The 22,256-nt window shown below is 46.9% G+C and overlaps 1 protein-coding gene and 1 long non-coding RNA gene across 6 annotated transcripts in view; one reads left to right on the forward strand and one right to left on the reverse strand.

Annotated features, from left to right (window-relative positions):
* SLC45A4 (solute carrier family 45 member 4) overlaps window positions 1-16,316 on the reverse strand; it is an 84,305-nt gene extending 67,989 nt beyond the window's left edge. The window contains exon 1 of one of the 2 annotated variants that reach the window (XM_021551489.4): window positions 16,177-16,316. The gene's annotated coding sequence lies outside the window, so the exon portion shown is untranslated. Of the gene's footprint in view, window positions 1-15,578; window positions 15,754-16,176 lie in introns of those variants that run through there. The other variant, XM_021551488.4, reaches the window with a different exon arrangement.
* On the forward strand, window positions 16,178-20,706 carry LOC146768491 (uncharacterized). Of its 4 annotated transcripts, none has more exons than XR_014953130.1 (6): window positions 16,178-16,314; window positions 16,693-16,797; window positions 18,803-19,250; window positions 19,404-19,507; window positions 19,975-20,227; window positions 20,312-20,706. It is a non-coding gene; the product is annotated as an uncharacterized LOC146768491 (long non-coding RNA). The 4 variants fall into 4 exon arrangements; XR_014953132.1 differs by having other exon boundaries at window positions 19,975-20,222; XR_014953131.1 differs by having other exon boundaries at window positions 18,803-18,925; window positions 19,049-19,250; window positions 19,975-20,706.
* Window positions 20,707-22,256: the final 1,550 nt, after the last annotated feature.

Consider the following 22,256-nt stretch of genomic DNA (forward strand, 5'->3'; position numbering starts at 1 on the left):
GGAGACTGTTTAAGTCTGAGATGATTTTCAAGTGACTTCATTCATGTTAGCTTTACCCTGGTCAAAACTGACTGGTAATATTTTCAGTTTACGCTGGTGAATGTCTAAAAAAAGACCAGTTGGTCTTCTGCCTGCACAGAGTCCTGCTGCCTCCCATAAAGCCAAATTTTTTACAAGTTTCACTTCAGAGACCTTGTAGCCTTTGAGTAATTAATGGAAGCTTGTAAAAAAAGATGGAGAGGGACTTTTTATACAACCAGAAAGTGATAAAACAAGGGGGAACAGTTTAAAACTAAAAGAGAGGAGAGTTAAGATTAGGTATTAAGAAGAAATTATTTACTGAGAGGGTAGTGAAGCATTGGAATGAGAGAAGCTGTGGCTGCCTCATCCCTGGAAGTGTTCAAGACCAAGTTGGATGGAGATTAGAGCAACCTGGGATAGTGGAAGGTGTCCCTGCCCATTGCAGGGGGATTGGAATGAGATGGACTTCAAGATCCCTTCCAACACAAACCATTGTGTAGTTCTTGGCTACTTAATGTTTTCTCATTATAACACAATGTTTCATGGATTAATTAATAGATGATAGGCAGTTGAGCTAACCCGAAGAGAAGAAAATATAATTTCTTACCTGATCACCACAAAAATGCTTTGTTTATAGCTCTAGACACTAAGTGATGACCTCTAGTTAACTGGGCATTTATCCCTGCTCACACTGCCTGCTTGTTTCGCAGTCTTGTGGCTCCAGCTGGATTCAAACTCTGCAGGTGTTACTGGGCACACTGTTTTGATCACCAGGTGGGACCTGAAGCCTCTGTAGCCTTCTTGGAGGATTCACTTTGCTCTGCTAAGGCCTGTTACAACCACGTGCTGTGATTTATCTCATCTCTCCCCTTGCTTAATCAGTCACGTACCTAATTGATGTTTGCAATATTTTGGGTCCCAGCATAAACAAATTGTTTAGTCCTGTGTCATCAAAACTGCATCTGGACAACCATGAGCATTCGACATATTTTTGGAAAATCCTAGGAAAGAACTCAGGAGCTACACCTGTGTTAGTGACTTCTGCAGATATGACTCAGTGTTAGCAGAAGCCAATGAGCATTCGCAAAAATGGACACTGTTGTGCTGACTGGATTCAGAGTGTTTTCACATTTCCATGAAAACATGAGTAACACTCACCTGGGTAATGGAAAAGCGAGTTGGATTGGCACTGGTTGGCAACGGTATGGAAAATTAGTATGTAAAGAACCTAGTGATTAAGATAATGAAAAACAATGTTAAGAGTCTTAGGTGAAGCCAAGTTTTGTAGCCCTCGAGCTTTTAGTTGTGAAATTGTTGGCTCTTGTGTTGTTTCTGAAATAGAAATCTATTTAAATTACTTAAGCAACCCAAGTTTCAAGAATAACCCCGAGCAGGCTGTTTTAGTTGTGACTGAGAAACCAAATTGGGTGAATACTTTTTATTCTAATTGCTTGAATTTCCAAACACAACCAGAGAACCAAACAGCTGCAGACCCTAAAGTGTTTATTATGAAAGTAATTTTATACTTTGAGGAATAAATGAAATGCCAAAGTTGATTGGAGTGGAAATCCCCTACAAAATACTGGGATTTTTTTTTAGGTTTCTTTTAATTGTTCCCTATGCTGCTCCTAAAAGCTGAGTGTAAACTGAAACATTCAGAGTTTTTGGAATTCACTCAAAACAATTGTCCCTCTACCTGATGTACAATGTAGATACTTCACACCACTGTTCTTGGGGTCTAGTTTCGCTTTTCAGCTTAAATGATTTTAAAACCACTTACTCCCAGAAGGAATTATTTTTCCTTTCCTTTTCATCTCCTCATACTCTTTAGAATCATAGCATATCTCAATTTGGAAAGGACCCATAAAGGTAATTTACTCCAACTCTCTGCTCCTTGCAGAACCTAAACCTAAATCATTGGACATTGTCCAGGCACTGCTTGAACTCTGTAGGGGCCCTTACAAAGACCCCCACAAATACAGTGCTCCCTTAAATGACTACAGTAGGTAGAAGCCTTTGGGAAGGTGGGATAGGCAATGCAATTTGCAGACATTTTTGTGGGGATAAATACATGACAATACACTGTGGAACCCCAGAACTCTGCCTAAGGAATTGTAAGATTTTAGTCTGGGATGAATCAATTGATCTAGTTGATTTGGTAGGAATCATAACATAAAAGACGTATAATTTTCTGTTGAAGAGACCGCACATATTGATTAATGCCATAATCCTACACACCTTGTGTGAGCCTGCCAAGGCTGGCAGGTCATGGTCAGGCCCTTTCACAGAACAAATCAGCCTCCAGTTTTCACTTCTGACTCCTATAAAAACAGCTTCATTTTCCAGTTTCTCCTCAAGCAATTTAGTAATTTTCCCTCAAATACTTCCCAAACTTCCAAGGGCTACAACACAACCTGCTGGAGGGGGAGCTGCAGGTGGCCTATGTGCATGAACACTGTGCCAATAGCAGAGACCAGGAAGATTAGGATGGAGTTGTGCTTTCCTGCTGCTCTTCTTCCTTAGACAATCCTATCAGTTCAGCAGCTTCTTTCCTTATTTATATCAGGAGCCTGGCAACTAAGCTCCTGACTTAAGCACCTCAAAGACTCAAGGCTGCTTTGGTAGGACCAAAAGGTTTGTATTACTGTCAGAATAGGAATAAAGAACCTTTCTCCTTGAATGTGTTCCAGCCCATTTCTTTGGACTGGTGATGCAGTTACACTGGGCAGATGGATGTTCTCCACAGGAATGTGTTAGCCCTCACCTGGGCCAGAGCACAGAAGGACAACTGATGATTTGAATAGAGATCATTTGCAGCCTGGAGGGCAGACTCAAGAGGTTATGGCTGAAGATAAAGAAGTTTGTAAAACTGAGAGAAAGTTCCTAGCAATGAGGTTATTTGGGAGGTTTAACAAGCTCCCCAGGGAAGCACTGTTCCTGTGGATAACTTTGAGAAGAGACCAAGAGAAATGTTTTTGTGGAGTTTAGATTTTTCCTGTCAAGTAATCAGCTATATTTTCTGTCAGAAAAGGCCTTCCCCAGTCCCAGTTAAACAAAAACTGGCCAGAGAGCCCCAAATTTGAACAAAACATTTTTCTTTTTTCCAGCTGGCAAATATTTCATAATTTTTCCTTGCTCTTTCTCTTTCCCCACACCTGACCCACCCCTTCCCCCCCGTCAATTAATGGTTTTGGTCAGACCATAGGCATATGTGGCAGAATCTGCTAGAAAAAATGGTTTTCACAATTGATGAATTGATTTCCTAAATGCCTTTAAAATTTTTTCAGTGAGTGCCCAGGTAATTTCCTGCTAACCAAGTATTCTCCTAAACCATTTCTTCTTAAAGGACCATGCCTTGTTGAATACAAACTTGAACCTGTTTTTTTTTGTGGTTTGAATAGATACAAGGTCTCTCTACCACATGGATTTACTCACATCAAACACCACAAACCCCATATTTCAGATGAGGAACAATTCTCCTCCACTAAGAGCTTATTTTAACAAAATTGCAGCATTTAATCCTCTCTGTGGTTTTTATCTCCCTCTGAAATGCAGCTGAAGCCAAGATGTTAAAATCTTCACAGGAAAAGGGACACACTGCTGGACAAACTTCATCTCCTTAGATTACTGGTGTAAAATTCAGAGACAGGGACAGGCCTATAAATTGGAACTCCCCAATATTTTCAGGACTGGAAGGCTGAGTTTTGAATGCTTGAATGCTGAGTTTTGCTCCAGCTCCCTGAGCTCTGTCTGAATTTTGCACTTGAAGCCAGCCCTGGAGAAACTTAGAGCTCTTCAGACCTTTGCTTTCTATCTGTGGGTGACAAAAACCACAGAGCTGGTTGTAGCAGACTTCTGGCACCTGCACTGTTAATAACAGGAAGAAAGAAAGAGAAGCTGTTCAGCTGATCCATGACCATCTCCAGCTTACCCTGAGATGTATTATTTGAACCACAGAAACCCTCCACACATTTCATGCCTTGCAGGGATGGATGTTCCACCACCTGTCTCACTGGTGGTTTGCAGGATTTATATTGTTTTTAATCAGAAAGAGTGCAGGGGTGCAGAAATACCCGTTATTTTCAGAGTACAAAATATCTTCCGTGTGTGTGTGTGTGTGTGCGTGTGTGCGCATTTCATTCACAGACTTTACTTTCTCTCAAATGACCTATGAGTATCTCTTGTCTCATGGAATTGAGTGTTGTTTGCTTGTTCACAGCTTCCTTTCCTTCCGTTATCCAGCAAAGAAAGTTTGCTTAAGTGGCTTTTGTGAACTCTTTCAAGATCCCCAGAAGGATGATACAGGAAACAGAGAGTTTCCTTTCTATACAAACTTCTAGGGTGTTCCCATAATAGCCTGAAATTTATCTGCCCTCAGCAGCCTGCAATTGGACAAAAAATTAATGGACTGTCAAGGGATCAGGCCAAACACAATTAACATATGAGAGAGGACAGTTTGCAATGAGAAAAAATCCTCCACTTACACAGCACCTTTTATCCCATGTTGCCAAACATTTTCCTTTCTGCGTTTCCAATTACTTTACAATTTGGCCATGCTTTAACCATCCAGCCTGAAATTTTCCATAATTGCTCCCTGCCTCATGTTGAATACATTTTCAGAGAGCAGTGGAGGGGGAAAAGCTTCAGAAAAAAAACAAAAAGAAACCTCTTAAAAAGATGGAGTTATATTGCACTGAGCTTAAAGCTAATGAATTAGTTTTAGGGGTGTTTAAGCATTCTCCCTCTTTATTTTGAAGAGCATGTTTGCACCTCAGAAGGCCAGAGTGGAAATGAGACTTGTCACAGCAGCAGTGCTGGGGATGAGAATCTGTTACCATTGCCATGAAAATGCATCTGAATTTGTCCAAAAAATAAACCACAGACAAACCCGAATTTCAGTGTTTCAGAGGCAGATTTGTACCTCGGTTTTATGCCTTCTGACTGCTGTGCCCATAGTTTCTGCAGCCCCCAAAAAACAGCTCCTGTAAGCAGAACAGCTGGACAGGGAGCCGACAAAATGGATTCTCATCCTTCAGGATTTCACCTGGTGTGACCTGGCACCGTGGGTGAGATCTGGGAGGATTGTAGCACTGGGAGGGAGGGCAGGGCCCGTGCTGAAAGCTGACAAGGTAGAAATATGAGTCATTAAAAGGCAAAGTCCAATCTGTAAAGAAACAATTACTTACATATTTAAAAAAAAAAATTCTGATCTGGAAGACACGTTTGCCTGGTGGTTGACACTCCCTACTAAAGCACTGTGTTGTTCCAAAAGTCTCCCATGAGACGAACAAACCTTGCCAGCAATAATCACAGATCTGGAGTTGTATAATTGCTCAACTAAAGGCAGGCAGGGAACAGATAGGGAACCTATGCTTTGCTTTTTCTGCCCGCTTCCTTGTTTTCATGGCTGTGCACTGCTCCAGAGCACTGGGGCATGTATTGGCCAGGGCAGCCAGGACACCAGGAAAGAACAAAAGCTTCTAAGCAACAGCTTCACGGTGCGTGTTGTTTTTAACTCCATTCATAAAAGCAGTGAGCTGGGCTGTGCGGGGTGGGCTGGGGCTCTGAGCGCTCGTGTCTGCTTGGAGCAGAAAGCTCTCAACGTGCTCGAGCCCAGCACCAGCAGCTTCATACCCTTCCAGCACTAATCCAGCAATAAAGAAAATGGCTTTAAGCCACTTCACACCCATTAGTGCTCTCCAGAATGCTAATATAGTATAGACATGAAAGGACTGCAACGAGGGGAATGAGGAGATGTGGGCAAAAGCTTCACCTCCTGTCTTAGGGAGGTTTGGTTCATTCTCTCAAGGAGCAGAGGCCAAATTTGGGGAGCAGATGCTGTGGCAGCACAGCACAGCAGCACTCCCAAGTCATGGTACTCAGGCAGCATTAACCACAGGGCTGGGATGTCTTTATTTTTTAGTGGTAATTCATGGTTAGCCAGAAACCTGATCCTTGATCTCCTGCAGCCTGGAATGCCAAGTCCATTTACACAACCTATATCTGTGTGGCCACAGGTGGGAGATGATGTGAAAATCATTTGGTAATAGCAATTTGCACAGCAATAGTTTCTCTTTATTTTCTAAATAGGGTTGGGAAAATTAATCTTTTTTAAATTAAGAAGCAAAGTTTGTCACTTTTAAAATGAAGGGCCTCATGTTTACTGAGAAGGGTGTATGTTTAGTGCCAAGAGCCTATATTTTTCCCAACCCAAAAATCCTCTGTGAAACAGCACTATTAAAAAAGTCCCAGAGAAAAGGTAAAGAGGTTCTGCTAGAAAGTCTCACGATGCAGAGAAAGAAACTGAGGAGGATGGTTAATGGACCATCTGGGACTTCACAGGTTTGGAAACAGGAGTGTGGTAGAGCTCCAGGATATTTACACTGCAGTAGGGAAGGTGAGAAGGGATTTTGTCCAGAAATACCTGCAGCAGAAGAAGGTGAAAGCAGGCTGTCAAATCTATTAGAGCCATTTGCTGGAGATGAAAACAAGAGATGTTCCTCCTGAAAATCAGGACCAGAGGTTAATTAACTATAGGAACAATCCTACTGAGAAGCAATCCTGTGAATTCCTATGTCATGGCTTGGGGGCACTGCCATCAGATGCTTTAGGTGTCCACGATGATGCTCACCACATCGTTGTGGAGATAACCTGCTTTCCCACTGGTTCCAGATGGATGCCAGGGCTCCTGCTGCAGGATCCCCAAATCTCAGGACTGTGGATACCCCGGGTGCCTGCTGCAGGACTGTGCCCTACTTTTGTGTTTTTCAGTGAAAGAGCCTCATCAAGTCTCTGAGAAAAAAAAAAAAAAGCAAAACAAGGACAAAGTTCTGCCCTTCCACTACTCTGTTTTCATTTACAGCCAAATTCTGCCAATCTTTTAGTGTCTATTTAAAACTTCTATTTCCTTCCCACCAGTCTGTTTCTGTGCTCGGGTGCATGTTCCCTTTTTCTTCTTTTTCTTGTTCTTTTTCTCTTTTTTCTTACTCTTTTTTCTTTTTTTCCTTCCCTTTCCCCTGTTGTTTCACAGTCCACCTGGTGATACTCATCACTTATCACTCCAGACACACAGCAGCTCCTGAGCTGAGCCCTATGTGCAGACACTGTTACATGAGGTGTCAGAGCCTACTGCACATCCAGGGGAGGAGACTGTGCCTGAGTTTCCTTGGCTGTGACACTGTGGCTCAGCCTGGAACTGACAGCTGTGGAAAATTAATGGATGGGCCCTGTTTCCAAGGAATGACCATCAAGGTCATGGTTTTGAGGCTATAAGGGCACAGCCCTTTCCTACTTGCAGTCAGTACACATGCCAGCTTTGCTGTCCCCTCTTCAGATGTCACCATGTCACCAGACTGCTGTCACATGAGGGCACCATGGGTGAGGGGGTGGTTTTGGCTGCCCAGCCTGTTTTCATGCCCAGGGACTCTATGAATATAGCCTGATGATGCTCGAGGTGTAACTGAAACCTGCTCTGCAGACACAGCTCCTGCCTGAACTGTCCCTGCCCCTTGCAAGGCTGAGCAGAGGAGTTTGTTCAAACCAGCCTTCAAGACAGGGTCACCCTGTGCAGCAGCATGCAGGGGGGTACCTGGTGCTGTCTCTCTGCTGAAGGTGCTGGCCTGTTAAGTGCTCTTCTCCATCTTGGTGGTTGGCCCACTTGAGGAGAGTCAATTTGCTTGCAAAGAAATGGAATTTCTCTGGCACAGAAGGTCTGGGCTTGAAATACATTGAGCTCTGTCTCTGGGCAGTTTAATCTCATCAGCCAGAAACCTGTATGGATTTACACTTCCATATGCAACTGTTTGATAATCATGTTGCCATGGCTACATTTGAATCCTGCAATAAATGTGTAATTTCACACATTTACATCAAAAGGAGCTCCAGAACATAGAGCTGCCTCACAAAGCAGCTGATCTCTCTCCAAAAGCACTTTCCATTTTTAACTTCATATTATTGTACTCACTGGTGTGCTTCTTTTGGGAGGGGGGTGAGGTCTGTAGGGCAGGTTTGGCAGTCAGTTCTTGAGGTCTGATCCATACTAAGGTTCCCTCAATGCTGGCAGCAGGGCAATTGCCCTGCTGGGGTCAGAGCAGCCATTTCCAGGGCAGTGCTGGTTCTGCAGCCACACCAGCTACAGGGGACTGAGATCCCTTGAAATTAAAGAAGGACAAAGTTAAACACAAGGTCCTGGTGTGCCCAGGGACAAGAACTGAGAAAGCGGAGTGGAGTGTGAGGCTCTGCTCAGGGATGACACCCACCTCTCTTAGCAGTCTGGTCTCTTCATTGCCTTTTCATCTCAGTCCTCTCAGGTCTTCTTCCCTGGTTCCTTGCCTCCTCTCTCCCACTCCCTGCCAGCCTGGTTGCTCCTTATCTCACCAGCTCATTTGTCCCACTGTTTTGCCCCCAGGCTACCTCTCCCTCCAGTGCTCTCTGAGTTCTGTCCTACTTGTGATGGCTCCTTGTCCACAGACATCCTCTGTTAATCCCCTGGGCAGCTTTTTCCTTGGTCCAAGCCTCTTTCTCTGCCTCTGACAAGAGGCAATGGGCAGGGAAGTGTTAAGAGGGGCAGGTCACAGGGGGAGCAAAGAGGCTGTACCAGGATACAGCTTCAACCAGCAGCAGCTGAATGAACTGGTAGATGGCACCCACTGATCATCAGATCTGGAGAGAAATTTGCATCTAGATTCTATCCCTGCTGACTTAAACAGATTTTTTCAGGAACTCGAAACTTGGACAGTTCTGCCTTTGGTTTTTTTCCTATAGCAACAGCAGCTGGAACAATGTTGGCACCAAGGCAGGACTGCAGCTGGTCTCCTTGCTCAGAGCAGAGATGCTGGAGAGTCTTCAGCACTCACAGAATATGGACAAAGCAAACATTTCAGTTCATTCCATGAATTTACTGTTGTGTGGAGAGAGGAAATTTGACTGTGACAAGTGCCCAATACTGACAATTTCTGTGTGAGAAACTGGAAGAAGGAAAAATATTGGAAAAGCATAAGATTCTTTTTTTTTCCCCTCAGCTGTTTATACAATTGGAAAAGTTAAGTAAGTCTAATTATTGAGGTTATTGGTTTTAATGAGTCACCACCTTGCTGTTATTATTCCTGGTTCCTGTTGCCATAGGACAAGAAGCTGCAGCTGGGCTGAGCCATGCTATGCAACAAATCTTCATGCTTGCTATTCCAAGATTAAGACATAGGAAAATGGGTGTCTCAGACAAATGAGAGCATGGAGAAGGAAAGTGATGTTTGCCAATGTGTTGTGTGGCAACATGACCAGTATGCAGATACTGGGAGCAAAGAGGGGTTTCTACCAGAGACTGATTTTTGGAGGTTTTTTGAGGAGCACTTCCAAAGACATGATAGAAATTGTTGTCCACAACTGTGGGCTGGTTGTTGGTGGGAAGGGCTATGGACAGAGAAGTCACAGGGTGTTGAGAGTCAAGACCTGAGTTTGGTGTTATGGGAAGGGATGAACCAGTGAAGGTATACAACCTGAGAAACAGGACAAAAGAGAAAGGTTAGGAGAAAAATCTCCATGGTGATATCAAATGGGTAAGAGTGAAGTGTGATCAGGGCCCACAAGAAGTGCTTCAGTAACAAAGGAAAAGATATGCAAGAGCTTTACCTGCAGGGCTGGAGAAGCTGCTCTTGAAAAATTCTGCAAGGTTTAACTGCAGCCTAAATTAATGGGCTTTGAAGGAGAGGTATGAAGTGGCATCAGGAGCAGTTGCCTGCATGGCAGATAAACCATCATGTTGCCCACTGTGTTTTGAAAAGATTTAGGTAGAAGGTTTAGGAGAAAAAGGGATATCAAAAACTCTGTTTTATCCAGGCTGGGTTTTAGATAATAATTAGACAGCCATGAGATATCCTGGAAGATGAGATGTCACTGAAGGATCTGTGCTTGAGCATGCATTAGCATGGGAGCCAGCTCTGGGCTGCTGTTGGGATCAGGCAGAGCCCAGGGGTGGAGGCAGGAACCTGCCAACCCCCAGTGTTTCATTGATTGGTTTCAATTGATCAGTTGTGTAGAAACAAAGTGAACAAAGTTTCTGGTCTCTTGGATGTTGCAGGTGTCGAGTTTGCTTGCAGCTGCTTGAGCTTGCTTTTCCAGCTGATCATGCACTTTCAGTTCTTTCTCCAGGTTGGCAGAGAAAAGCCCTTTTCGAGCTGGGCTCAGAAATAAAAGGGAAGATCTGCTAGAGCAGATCTGTCAGACACATTTTCTTTCCTTCTCAAATGCATGCAAGTATGCCTACTGAAAATTCTATGGGAGCAAGCACAGGAAGGGTAGGCACTGAGTGTGAAAGTCATCCTCAAGCTATTGTTTTTTTCCCAGTGCAGCCCCTCCCTGTAAGCCCCACAAGAAGAGTGGCACAGTCTTTTTTCACCCAGTTTGGACACCATGTCCATTCCATTCTAGCATCCATAGCCTGGGAGGAGAGGGAAACCCTCCCCTTTATCTCTATGGCATGGGTAATGTGTGTCTCTCCTTTCCACAGCTACCAAAATCTGTCATTTCCTGTTCTATTATCCATTTCCTAATACTTCCCAGGGCTTGAATGCCAAAACTCCAGAGAGGGATTAGCATGGACTTGCCTTGGCTGTGGATGACCTTCATTCTCTTTAGCATTTATTCTTTCTAGAGGATTGAGGAGGAGAAAGGGAGGGTGACCCACAGCTAAATCCTATTCTTGGATCTCCCTTCAGCTACTGAAGAATGAGCTGAGTGCCTAAATGAACCCAAAACACACCGTGGGGTGAGACACAACACATCCAAGCTGGACGTGGCGGCCTCTTCCCAAGTTCTTGAGCTGCCACACGCTCCAGCCATGCTTCAGCAGGCAGGACAACCCAGGGACCCTGGGGACTGTGACAGGACTGCTGCCAAGGCTCTGAGCTCCCCTCTGGGCAACTGGAAAACAGCAAAGACACAGGTCATGAATGCTGTCTGGAGTGAGTGGCCTGGATGTGTCTGCCCAGACTCTGTACAAAGAGGCAACGTGGCCCCAGCTCCATTGCTTCCAGGGCTTTGTGCCGGAGGCTGAAGTGGATCCTGTCCAACTTGTGGAGAGCCACAGCTCTTGCCCAGTTGCAGGAGAGACCTCTGTTCTCTTTGGTACCCAGAGAGGCTCTGCAGAGCTGGCTGTACAATAGACTGGTCAAAAATGGATGCCAGGGACATCTCTGTCATCACTGCCAAACTTCCCAATTACAGATTGCTCTGCAGCCTAATGCAGCTCACTGCTCAGATGAGAACTGCATAATTATTCTGGCAGTTGTCCATGCCTTCTCACTCTTGGGGCCACTTAACTTTTTCACATATCATGCCAAGCCCCCCTGTGCAGCAACACTGCTGTGAATTTTGTAGGTTGCTAAAGTTAAGCTGTGTTTTGCTTTGTGTGCTGATCACTGCTTTCTCTGTAGACTTGTGTATATGAGAATTGTTTTCCTAAAGTCTCTTGCCTCTCTTCCAAAGCACACTGAATCCTCTGACAATGGCAAGGCTGACACCCAGCTCATTCTCTCCCTCTCCCAACAGCTACTTGCTTGAAGTTTGTGAACACAGGAATAAACCCCAGGAATTCCCAGCTAATGGCACAGTTGTGATCCCAGACAAAAGTTACTTCTGTGCCTGACAATTAGGTAAGAACTACCTCAAATACTCTCAGGTAGGTTTGACAGGACAAGTGCAAGGGAACATGGGCGGTTGATCAGACTGACAGGGACAGGGCTCAATCCACTCTATCCACTGAATCCATGACTATTGGGCTTGCTTCTTCCCTCTCTCAAAATTATATGATGAAATGCTTTTCCCTGGGCATTTGGCACTTCTGAACATTATTTAGTGTGTTGCATTACAAATAAAGGAAAATACTCAATTTCTGATTTTTTTTTTTGTTTGTTTGAGGGTCAAATTTTATATCCACCAATCATTTTTTGCTAGGTTAAAATTAATAGACTTTTCAGGGTGATCAAGGGAGAGAAATAGAGTATCAGTCTTTTACCAAATGAAACAACATGGGAAATGTTAATTAGATAATCTTGGATAAGTAGCTTTTGTGCCCTGCTCTTCCCATCAGAACAGCGTATGGGTTACCAGGGCCAGACAAGTAGGAGAAGCATGGCTGCTTTTGCTTCTTCCTCCCTCCTGCATACAGAAATGAAGGACATGAGGAGATTGCAAGCTTTGATCAAAATGTGGTGGCTGCCAAGGAACAGAGCTGCTCCTGTAGAAACATCCCTCCATCTCTGCTATGTGGGAAGAGAGGGATTTTGGCCATTTCTTTCACTTAGTTATGAACAAATAGCACATGGCCATCACTCACCACTAAGAAGCCCAGTGAATGTATCTGGTGATACACCTTGGCTGCCCTGAGGTGATGTTGTGCAATGGAAGTTGATAAATTGGGCCAAAAATATGCCTTCAAATCTCCTTGCTTCCATAGTAGCTTAAACTTCAGGTCAGAGTGGGCTCAAAATACATGGGGCTATAAAAGAGATTCTACAGACACTATCCATTTCCCTTTGCATTTTTAATTTTACCACCAAGACTTCAGCTAATTTAGCATAACATATCAAACAACAGGAGTTAGTGTCAGTGTTGAAGAATCAACACTGCTTCTGCAGCCCCTGCATGCCAGATGGGAAGAGACAACGTGCCTTCCTGGAAAGGCTGTTGCAGTTATAAGAAGATTAAGAATGTGTTATTAGGCTAGTATGTATGTGCAAGGTCCAGGATCCCAGATTTCTGCAGAAAGGTGTGACCTTGTCTAACTTAAGACTGGAAATAGATGATCCTTAAGATCTCTTCCAACCCAAACCATCCTGTAATACTGGCTTCAGCAGAACTGGTGATGTGAAATGGTTTAGTGCTCAATTTTCCATGAGGATTCCCCTCAGACTCTGTGCCCACCAGCACAGACACACCAGTGATACGTGAGAGCTCTCCCAACCCCTGCCATTAGAGAAAAACAAGAGCTGGCATGAGATGGTAAATGCTGCCGTGCAGTGTTCACAAAAAACCTGTTTGCGTGGGATGTGCTGGAAAAATTGCTCAAGAATGGTGCATTCTCATAAGAAAAATGATCTGGCTGCTGTTCAGGTCAGTGGTTTGGTATCAGGGCTGCAGGCTGTGTGGTTGCTTCAGTATATGGTGCAGCCACTGGCAAAGTGTTTGCTGTGCATGTGATACAATTCCCTTGCTCTGGGGTGTTGGAGGCCCTTGCTTTCACCCAGTTTTGGGTCTGGGTCATTGTTCTCAGAGCAGCTTGCACTGACACAGGGTTCCATGGCAGAGAAAGGCATCCTGTGGATGTCACCCCAGGAGAACAGGGCAGTCTGGATCACTTTGCTGATGGGGCTTCATCTTTTCATGGTGGGAAGGTGGGAAGGATAAAATGCTATGCCCATGTCAATAACAATTGATAACCAGGATTCTGATCCCTGCTGAGCAAAACAGTGACTGTGCTTCAGAAGTGGATGGAGAGGTTTCTGAAAACACAGATTATGAACCAGCATTAGTTGCTGGAAGAACTAAAGTACAGGAATGCCCAGGTGTTAACTGGAGCCTCCTTCCAATCTCTGCCTAACAAACTGTCAACAAGCCATGAAGGGACAGCCTTCACTCCATCTCCTTTTTCACCTTAGATGAAGGGGGAAGGAAAAAGACATCTGGAATATCTCCTGCCAGCTGGAGAGCTATAAAGCCTCCCTCCCTCATTGTTCTTGTTCTCATACCAGCAGACCCCTAGCCTTTGACAACAGCAATGGTGGTCTATGCTTGGTTCCTATAACCTTCAAGACTAGAACCATCAGCAGGACTGCCACTATCACCAGCCAGCCCCTGAGATTTCATGGGGTGAGGTTTAATAGGCATGTTTTAATAGGAATGTTCAGTAGAGAGGGCCCTTTTTCCTCAACAGCATTAAACAAAATAATACAAACAGTAAATTTAATGAATTAAAATGAAGTAGCCCTCCAAGACAGGCTGCTGCTTCTGCAGAGGATGTGCTCTTACACTGCTGAATGGTTTGGTTCTGGTCAGTCCTGAAGCAGCCACTGGGAATGAGACCAGAGTAAGGTTATGTCAGAGGAAGGTTGTGCTTTAGGTTCCTTGTGCTACTGCTTTTAAAAAAATAACCCTTCACAGCAACTGCTCTTTTCCCTATAGAACAAGAGCTGAGGCACAGTTTGCAATGTAACGTATAATAGAGAAATGAGGAAGGAGCATATTCCCCTTTTCTTGCAAACACACAATATCTCTCAATTGTGGCTTTGTGCATTGCTCACAAGTACAGACAGTGATGGGTTAGTGCCCAGGGAGCACTCCCTGCCATCACAAACCCTTGTCCCCTTCACATTCCAGACCTGTCCCAGCACACACCAATGCCATCTCTCCCTTTTGATCCCCGGCCACCTTCTCTTCAGGAAGATTCAGTGCTATTTGCCTGCCTTTCCAATCCCCATCCTATCCAAATCAACCCTGCCAAGTTGTCCTCCATGGCATTTTCACTATGTGAATCAGCTCAGACCTTGTGTCCCTGCTGTGTCCATGCAGGAGGTCCTGTGGGAGCACCAGGCATTCGACACCAGCTTTTGAGGAACAGGCACCCGTTGTATCTACGAGATGCTCAAGACCACGAGCGCTGAAAGCTCCAGGAGGGATCACCATGTTAAACCCAGCCAGGCTGTCCTTTTAAAAGCACAGCCCTGCCTAACACTCATCATCAGAACAACTGGTTGGCTGCACAGCTAGGTTTAGGGTACAATGAGCAGTTCATGTCTCTTCTCCCCAAACACAGATGCACTTTCACACCCACACACAAAACTGGGGCATTAAAAACTTCCCTGTGATGGATCTTTCACAAGCAGCATTTCTGGGAAGGCCTGGCATTCAGATGGCAGGCAGGACAGCTGGTATCAGCAGTGCCTGTCATTGTGGTGTCAGGGCTTTGCAAAACAGGGTCTGTCTGAAAATATTTTAAAATTAAAAAAAAAAATATTAAGAGTAGCCCTCTAAGCTAAGGTCTCCCTGCTCCTGACTATCTCAGAAGATAAATCATACCAAACAATGTTCCCCTGCCTTGGGAATATTGTGCCATTTCAAAACAGCAGCCTGGTCTGGTAATTCTGCATTTTGACCCCTCTGCCAGGCTTCTTCCTTGCTGCTTCCTTTAGCTGCCAGCAAGCATCCTTTTCCTAAATTAACCCAACCACAATGAGCTGCAGCAGAATGCACATAATTGCTCTTTTTTGCTCCAAACAGCCCGATTTACGAAGGGGACATTTCCTGCAGCAGCCAGCCTTTCTATATTCATTATTCCTAAATAAGTTTGTGGTATCTTTATGCTCAGATACCACCTTTAATCTCACACACTGCCTTCAGCAGCACCACTGGCTGCAGCAATCCCTTAAGATGCCCTCTTTCCATCTTCTCCCAGACAAGCCAGCCAGGACGCTCCCGATGGAGCCGGCAGTCACCCGGCGAGAGCTGCATCCCCCCTTGGATTCAGGCATGCACTTCCACCTGCGCTGGCAGCGCGGAGCACTCACGTTGGCGGCAGCGCGGATCCCTTTCAGCAGCTTAACAGCGGCTCATTTTTAACCCCGGCCAGCGGATCTAAGCTGCTCTCCGCAGGGCTCAGACGGAGCTGCCCGCATGACACCGAGGCATCCAGACGCCGGCTCGCCGGCTGACATGTCAAAGCAACGTCGTGGTTGGCAAGCTCGTCAGCAAACCGACTGACAGCCCACACACCGGCGGGAGCGGGTCCCTGCGCTCCGCGCCGCCGCCGCTGCTCCGGGCTTTGCGCAGCCCCGTCCAACTCGGTGTTGCTAGCTGGCGTTTTCTGCCGGTGTCTAAAATAGCATCAGGAACGTTCCCTGTTGATTTCCCCGGCAGCGCTTGCTGAGCCGTGCCGGGGACCACGGCTCCCGCAACCTGCCTCCACGCAGCGCGTTAAAAACATTTTCTTGCCTTTTCCCTCCAAAGGAGATGGAGGGGGGGGGAGGGGGGGGGGGTGGGGGGACGGGTGGAAAGCCCTGTTGATGTTTTTCTGCCCAGCTACCAGCAAATCCCGACCTGAGCTAATTCTGCTATGGCTGAAAGCAGAGGATGTCTGCAATGCATGAAGCTGATTTGCTGACTTACCCTTCATCTCTCCCAGGAATGCCAGGTGAAGAAGCCGGCCTCTCGCTCCAGGAAAGAGCCACAAGAAGCTGGGCAGCAGCCACTGCAGAGCCTGATCAGAAGTTCGCTCCCTCTGTCACAGTGTGTGCAGCTTGCCAGGTATAGCCGGGATGAGAACACCCCGTGCTTTTCCCAGGATGAATGAGATCAGCACATATTCAGTCAAGGAAAAAAAATAAATATATGTGATGGTTTAAGACCCAGAGGAAAATTGTTGGTCCACAAGTTGCTCTGCTTTACTACTCAGGATTTTCTGGGGTGAATTTCATCAGGAGAGGAGTTTCTCCTCTGTATTTGCTGTTGTTAGTTGTATTAACAAGCAAGCAAATAGTGGTAATATCCATGGGGTAGGCAGGAACCCATCCTTAGCCACATGAGGTGGAGGGCATGTGAAGGGCACTCTTGCAAGCAGCAGAGATGCCTTTATAACCTGCAGGCTGATACCTTTTGACTCAGACCAGCACCTTGCTGTTACAGGCTCCATAGGGGCTGTGCAGATCCTGACTCCACTGATCCTGGCTTTCCTGAGTGAGGTGGTTTGGATTAAACTCTCTTCCACCTGGCTGCTCCATGGCTCCCCAGGTAGACAAAGTCCCTTTCTTCTGCCATGCCCTTCATATCAAGCATCTCTCAAGGCACACCACCTGCCTATCAGGCTGTGTATCACTGAGCTGAAACCCTGGGGTGACAGGCAGAAAAAGGGCAAGAGGTGTTCAGAGGACTCAGGTGGGCTGAAACATTTTGGTGTCAGTGTTATGTCAAAGAGAATCTTGTATCTATGGGTCTCTGTTTTGCTGGGGGGGATCTTGTGCTCCAGTGCAAGAGGCTTATGGCATGGCAAGAGTTTTGATGTCTGCCTTGGTCTTAGCTAATGGTTGGGAATCTGTGGGGCACAAGGAACATGGCATTTTCCTTTAGTCCTGGAACTAGAGTGATTGCACTGGAGGAAAATGAGATGATTTCAGGATCAGGATCCAAGGCTTGTGTGGCTGGGATCCCAGCTCATGTCCCCAACTCCCTGGCTTTAGCTGCTGCAAATCCCCTCCCTTTCCCTCTCCCAAAGCCCAGGGCTCAGAGTCACTGAGGCACTGACCTCTGCCACAGACTCTCTGCATAACCCTGGGTGTGTCCCTGCACCTCCCCATCCCACTCATCTGCACAAAGCTCCTGTGCAGCTCATCCATGCAGGGAATGGGTTCCCTGCCTCCCACACCTGGCCTTGTTCCCTGCTGACAGCGAGACTGGAATGTGGGGTTTGATGTGGCTGAGACAGTCCCCGTGAATGGGCTGAGGGGGAGGCCTGGCTCCCCTGGGTGTCACTTCAGCAGGAGGCAGCAGGGCAATGTGCTGTGCTCACCTGTCACCGTCCTAAGCCAGGTTTGTTCTCCTGCATCAGCAGAATTCATGGATGGCTGCCAGCCAGACCCCAGGGGAAGGTTTATCCCACCTGCACTCCAGGTCTGGCAGAGCCTCAGGTGACTTGTTGCTTGTCCAAGCAAGCTGGCTTCAGCTGGTGGCTGTGCCCAGAGCCCAATGGGTGGGACAGCAGGGAATGAAGCAATCATGGAGGGCCAGAGAAGATGCAGGAGCAAAGGCCATTCGAGGGCAAGCTTGGCAGGAGTCCTGGGGACATGGTCCCCTGGCACAGTGATCTCTGAAGTCACAGCACAGAAGGGCAGTGCTACATGGGTCCCTCTTTGAAGGGTGGGCAGTGGGGATGATGGACCTCCCATCATCTCTGCAGAGCTGCTTCTGCCTTTGACCAGTGAGGCAGCCGTGGGCATGTTTGGAAGCTACACACAAGACTGAACTAACCTACCTCAGATAAGGCTTGGATTAATTAGTCAATACATGTTAAGTGCTGCAAAGATTTAAGGCTCTGCTTAATTGTTAAGTAACTCAATCATCAGTGGCTGAGTGGGATGCCTGAGGCAGAGTGGATGAATCAGCCTTCTCTGGCAAGTGCAAGGTAATGAGGGAGGAAACTTTTCAAGGCTGGGTGACAGTAGGATGGGTTGGTTAGAGGACAGCAGCAATTACTGAGGTCACTGGGACTGACACAGGTAGTTCAGAGAAGCTGTGGCTGCCCCATCCCTGGAACTGTTCCAGGCCTGACTGGATGGAGCCATGAGCAACCTGGTCTAGTGCAAAATGTCCCTGCCCATGGCAGGGGTTTGGAATGAGATGATCTTGAAGGCTCCTTCCCACCCAAAGCATTCTGTGGTTCTATGACTGGGAGTACTTAGGACATAAAAAATGGTCAGGTCCTGCATGGAGCAGCTGGCTCTAAGGAGCAGGAGTCCCTTAGCAGATGGAAGGAAAGGCAATGATTTCATAGAAGAAAGAGGTAAAAAGACCATTAAGAACTTTATTGAGCTCTTCAAGCTTGTTATGGCCAAGCCACTCTGAAGGAGGTGAGTTTGGGGCTGAAGCAAAATGCATTGGGGGATGTGAGAGTGGTTTGGGTGAAGTGAGAAGCACTTAATGTGCCATGGACTCACCTGTCTTCCCTGCAGGGACTGACCCCATGTTATAGACTTGGGTGGGACATGGATCTGCTGCTGAGGAGCCAACTTGTGTCTTGCAGGTCAGTTGTCCATGCAGTGATTACTAGCTGAGAGGGTTCCCAACAGGAATGTTGATGCAGTCCATCGCAAGCCTGAGACATCTCTTCTGCTGCCACCATACATCATGTCCCATTCACTCAGGGGTGAGTTTCAGACCTGGACCTGTTGCCTTGTTTCTGTGCCAGCAAATTTCATCTTCCACAGTATCTCTATTTGCCCCTACCCTTCCTGCTGAGCTTTGTCTTCTGCTTCTCTCCATGTGGGAGATTCCCAGGTCATGGAGTCTGTTCCCAAAGACCTTTGAACAGGATAGGAGTGTCCTCAGAGTCAGCCAGGGTATTTTCCACCTCCTTGTGAAAATATGTCCCCCCTTGAAGATGTAACTCAGTGATACTGAAGCTTTATCTCCAGGGTTAATCCCCATACAGAGGTGACTTCAGCCATCCATGATCATGGCATCTCAGCCAGGTGAGATGAAGGACTCTTTGGCATTGTGCCTCATCCACACACATATTCCCAGGGCTTTCTATGAGGCTGGATGTGGGAAGGACCTATCTACCTGGCATCACTCTGGCTGGAAAAAGCCTCTGAGCCCTGGTGAAACAATATTTTCGGAAACAGGGAGCGGGTAGGAACAGCCTGTACTGTTGTGACAGAGCTGCTTGCATGAGATGAACCTCACTGCCAAGGTTGGGATATGTGCACATGGCTCATGTGGGATAAAGGTATGAGCTCTGGAAGGGCGAGCAGGACAGCATGGAAGCATTGGCAAACAAGCCATAACTGCTTGCTCTCTTACCCTGCACGCTCCCACATCCCTGATCCCAATCCTTGCCCTGCAGCTCTCTGTACAGAGCAGCACTTCCATAGGCAAGCAGCCCAGATAGGTTGCCTGGGTCTTGGATTAGACCTGCTTTATTCTTGGAGAAGCTGAAGTCACCAGCAGGCAGCCCCCTGTCCCAACAGCAGCTGCGGGGCTTGGCGTAGGTTTGCAAGGCACCCCTTGACCTCAGCATCGCCCACGTCCTTACAGCCTTGCTTTAATCCTTTTTTAATTAACTGCTGAGGGGTGTGATGGTATCAGAAGGGTGGGAGGGGGGTGGCCTGGGGTGTTTTGGGCTTGGTGTGTGTGCCAGCCAGCTGGGTTTGTTGTGAGCGTGTCAGATCTCACAGGCTAAAGTTCTCCCTCCAGATCCGGTTGCAGCTCAGGCATTGCGTGGATCATCCCTGCGGCTCTTGCACTGCTCAGGGATCCTGCCGTGTCCCACCTGGCAGGCGCTGGCAAATCAAAGATTTGCGTGAAATTGGCAGCTGAAAGGCACAGTGGCTTCTCTGATGGCACAGAATGCTGGGGAGGAGGCTTGACTTCCGTCAGAAAACCCTGGGGAGATAACGAGCAGAGATAGAGTGGCCACAGGGATGTCCAAGATGGAAATGGGGGTGAGGTCAGCAGTTTGTTGGTCACTGAGTTATGCAAAAGGCTCCTAAGGGGTTTGGGTTTACCAGTGCTTGGTGGTGGGTTTTCACAGGTGTGCAACAACCTGCTTATCTGGGGTTTGACTTGAGGACAAGGCATATCCTGGCTTTCCACACCCCCTACATTTCCACCATGGGGCACCTCAGTTGCCCAGAGTGTCTCCAGGGATCTGAATCTCCTGGGGAGAACAAGTTGCACAGTGGACCTGAATGCCATTAAAGTGGCTGTCCCCAGGCTTAAAGCAGCCTCTGGCTGAAAGGATGAGGTGATCTGGGGACAGATGACCTGTCTCTACCCATGGGGCCACAAGAAGGCAGGATGACTGGAACTGAGATCCCAGGCTGCTGGCACTACCAGCATCATCAAAAATGTGTGTTCTGGGGGCCAGTGGAGATTATGGGAGCACGTGATATTGAGTCTTAATAAAAATACACCCAGATAATAACATCCACTGGTCGTGTGTGTCTGTCCCACACCCTCACTGTGATTTCTTTGAGAGAAGCTTGTCCAGCAGATGTTGATTTGGCCTTTCCTGGCCCTGATGTGGCTCTCAATTTTTTTGTGTAATGTGGCCTTGAGGGGAATCAGGGGCATCAGAGCAGGGAACAGAGCACAGCTGTTCTTGTCCACTGTGGATGATGAGACACAGCCGTGCCTAAAGCAGCACTGAAATTCAGAAAAGAAGGAGCTGACCTGGATGAGGTGGATGCAAAGACTTTCCAAGGGGTGAACAACACTTCAGTCCCACTGGGAAAACCAAACCACATCCAGTGATGTGGGGCAGAGGCCAGATGTGTTCAGTCAGTCTGATGCCCTCCTGGTTTAACTGGTGAGGGCTGCAGACCACTGTGAACAGCCACCTAGGGTAGCTGGTGCACAGTAGGTTCTCCGTTGCTGGAAATCTCAAAATCAACACAACAAAATTATTGCTCAAAAGGAAATTGTGGGCTTAGCAGAAGTGGTCAGTGCTGGATTTTGCAAGAGGGTGAATTGCTGAGCACTGTTCATTCCATATGCCTCAAACCCTGTGACTCTGAACCAGATGCTGGTCACTAGTCCCTTTTAACCAGAGTCATGAGAAGTTTAGTGAGCATGTTACATGGCCAGGAGGTGCTCTTCAGCATTTCTTACAAAATCTCTGCTGCATGTGCACGCAAATTTGGGGAAACTTTGACTTCGAGGCAGCCATCCTCATGGCTTGTCTTTGTGCTGACCTCAAACAGCTGAGTGAAAGAGGTGCCTGAAATGAGGAAGACATGTGGATGTGCAATGTGTCTGCCTGCAACACACCTGTTTTCCTTCCAGAGAAGCATGCAGGGGGTCCTGCCTACCCCTGTGTTTGCTGGCCCCCTTCCCAAGCTGCTCCCTTGGAACTGGATGTGCACAGGCAGAGCAGAATGGAGCACCAGAGAGGTGCTTGGTGAGGGAAATCTGGGCTTTAAGGAGACAAAGTTTAATCAGAAACCTGACCAGAAGGTGGAGAACAAGGAGATGGATGCAGAAATTCTCCTTGATGCTTCAAGCTGCTGTTCTCTGTTGAAACTGGGAAGTTTGGCAGCAGCAGGAGCCTTGTCCCAGCAGAGGGTCCAGCATGGGAAGAGATTGCTCATGGCTGGGTCACCTGAGAATCCTTCTTGACAGAAAGTTTTCAGAACTGTTTGGTCAGATGAAGGGCCCCTCAACTGTGGAGATTCCTACCTTCCTTTTGGTTATGCTAAGGATAAAGTTAAAAAAAATCCTGTGAGTCAAAGCTTCATGAAACGTCCCTCCAAGTACAGGAATGCTTCACTTCAACTTTTGTTTTTGGGCCGCTTTTTTTATTAAGATCTGCTGGCTCTGGGGTTGGCATGAAGTCAAATGCTCTTCAGTGAAGTCAGGCTTTAGCTGGAAGCAAATCCAGTTATTCATCCCTTTGTCCCCACTGCAGGCAGATATGTGTTCCTCTCCTGAAGCAATGCTGCTGGTTTTGTATCCCTGCCACACATCCCTTCTGATCT

The sequence above is a fragment of the Lonchura striata genome, chromosome 2 (genome assembly GCF_050655825.1).
Source record: "Lonchura striata isolate lonStrDom1 chromosome 2, ASM5065582v1, whole genome shotgun sequence".
Lineage (NCBI taxonomy): Eukaryota > Metazoa > Chordata > Aves > Passeriformes > Estrildidae > Lonchura > Lonchura striata.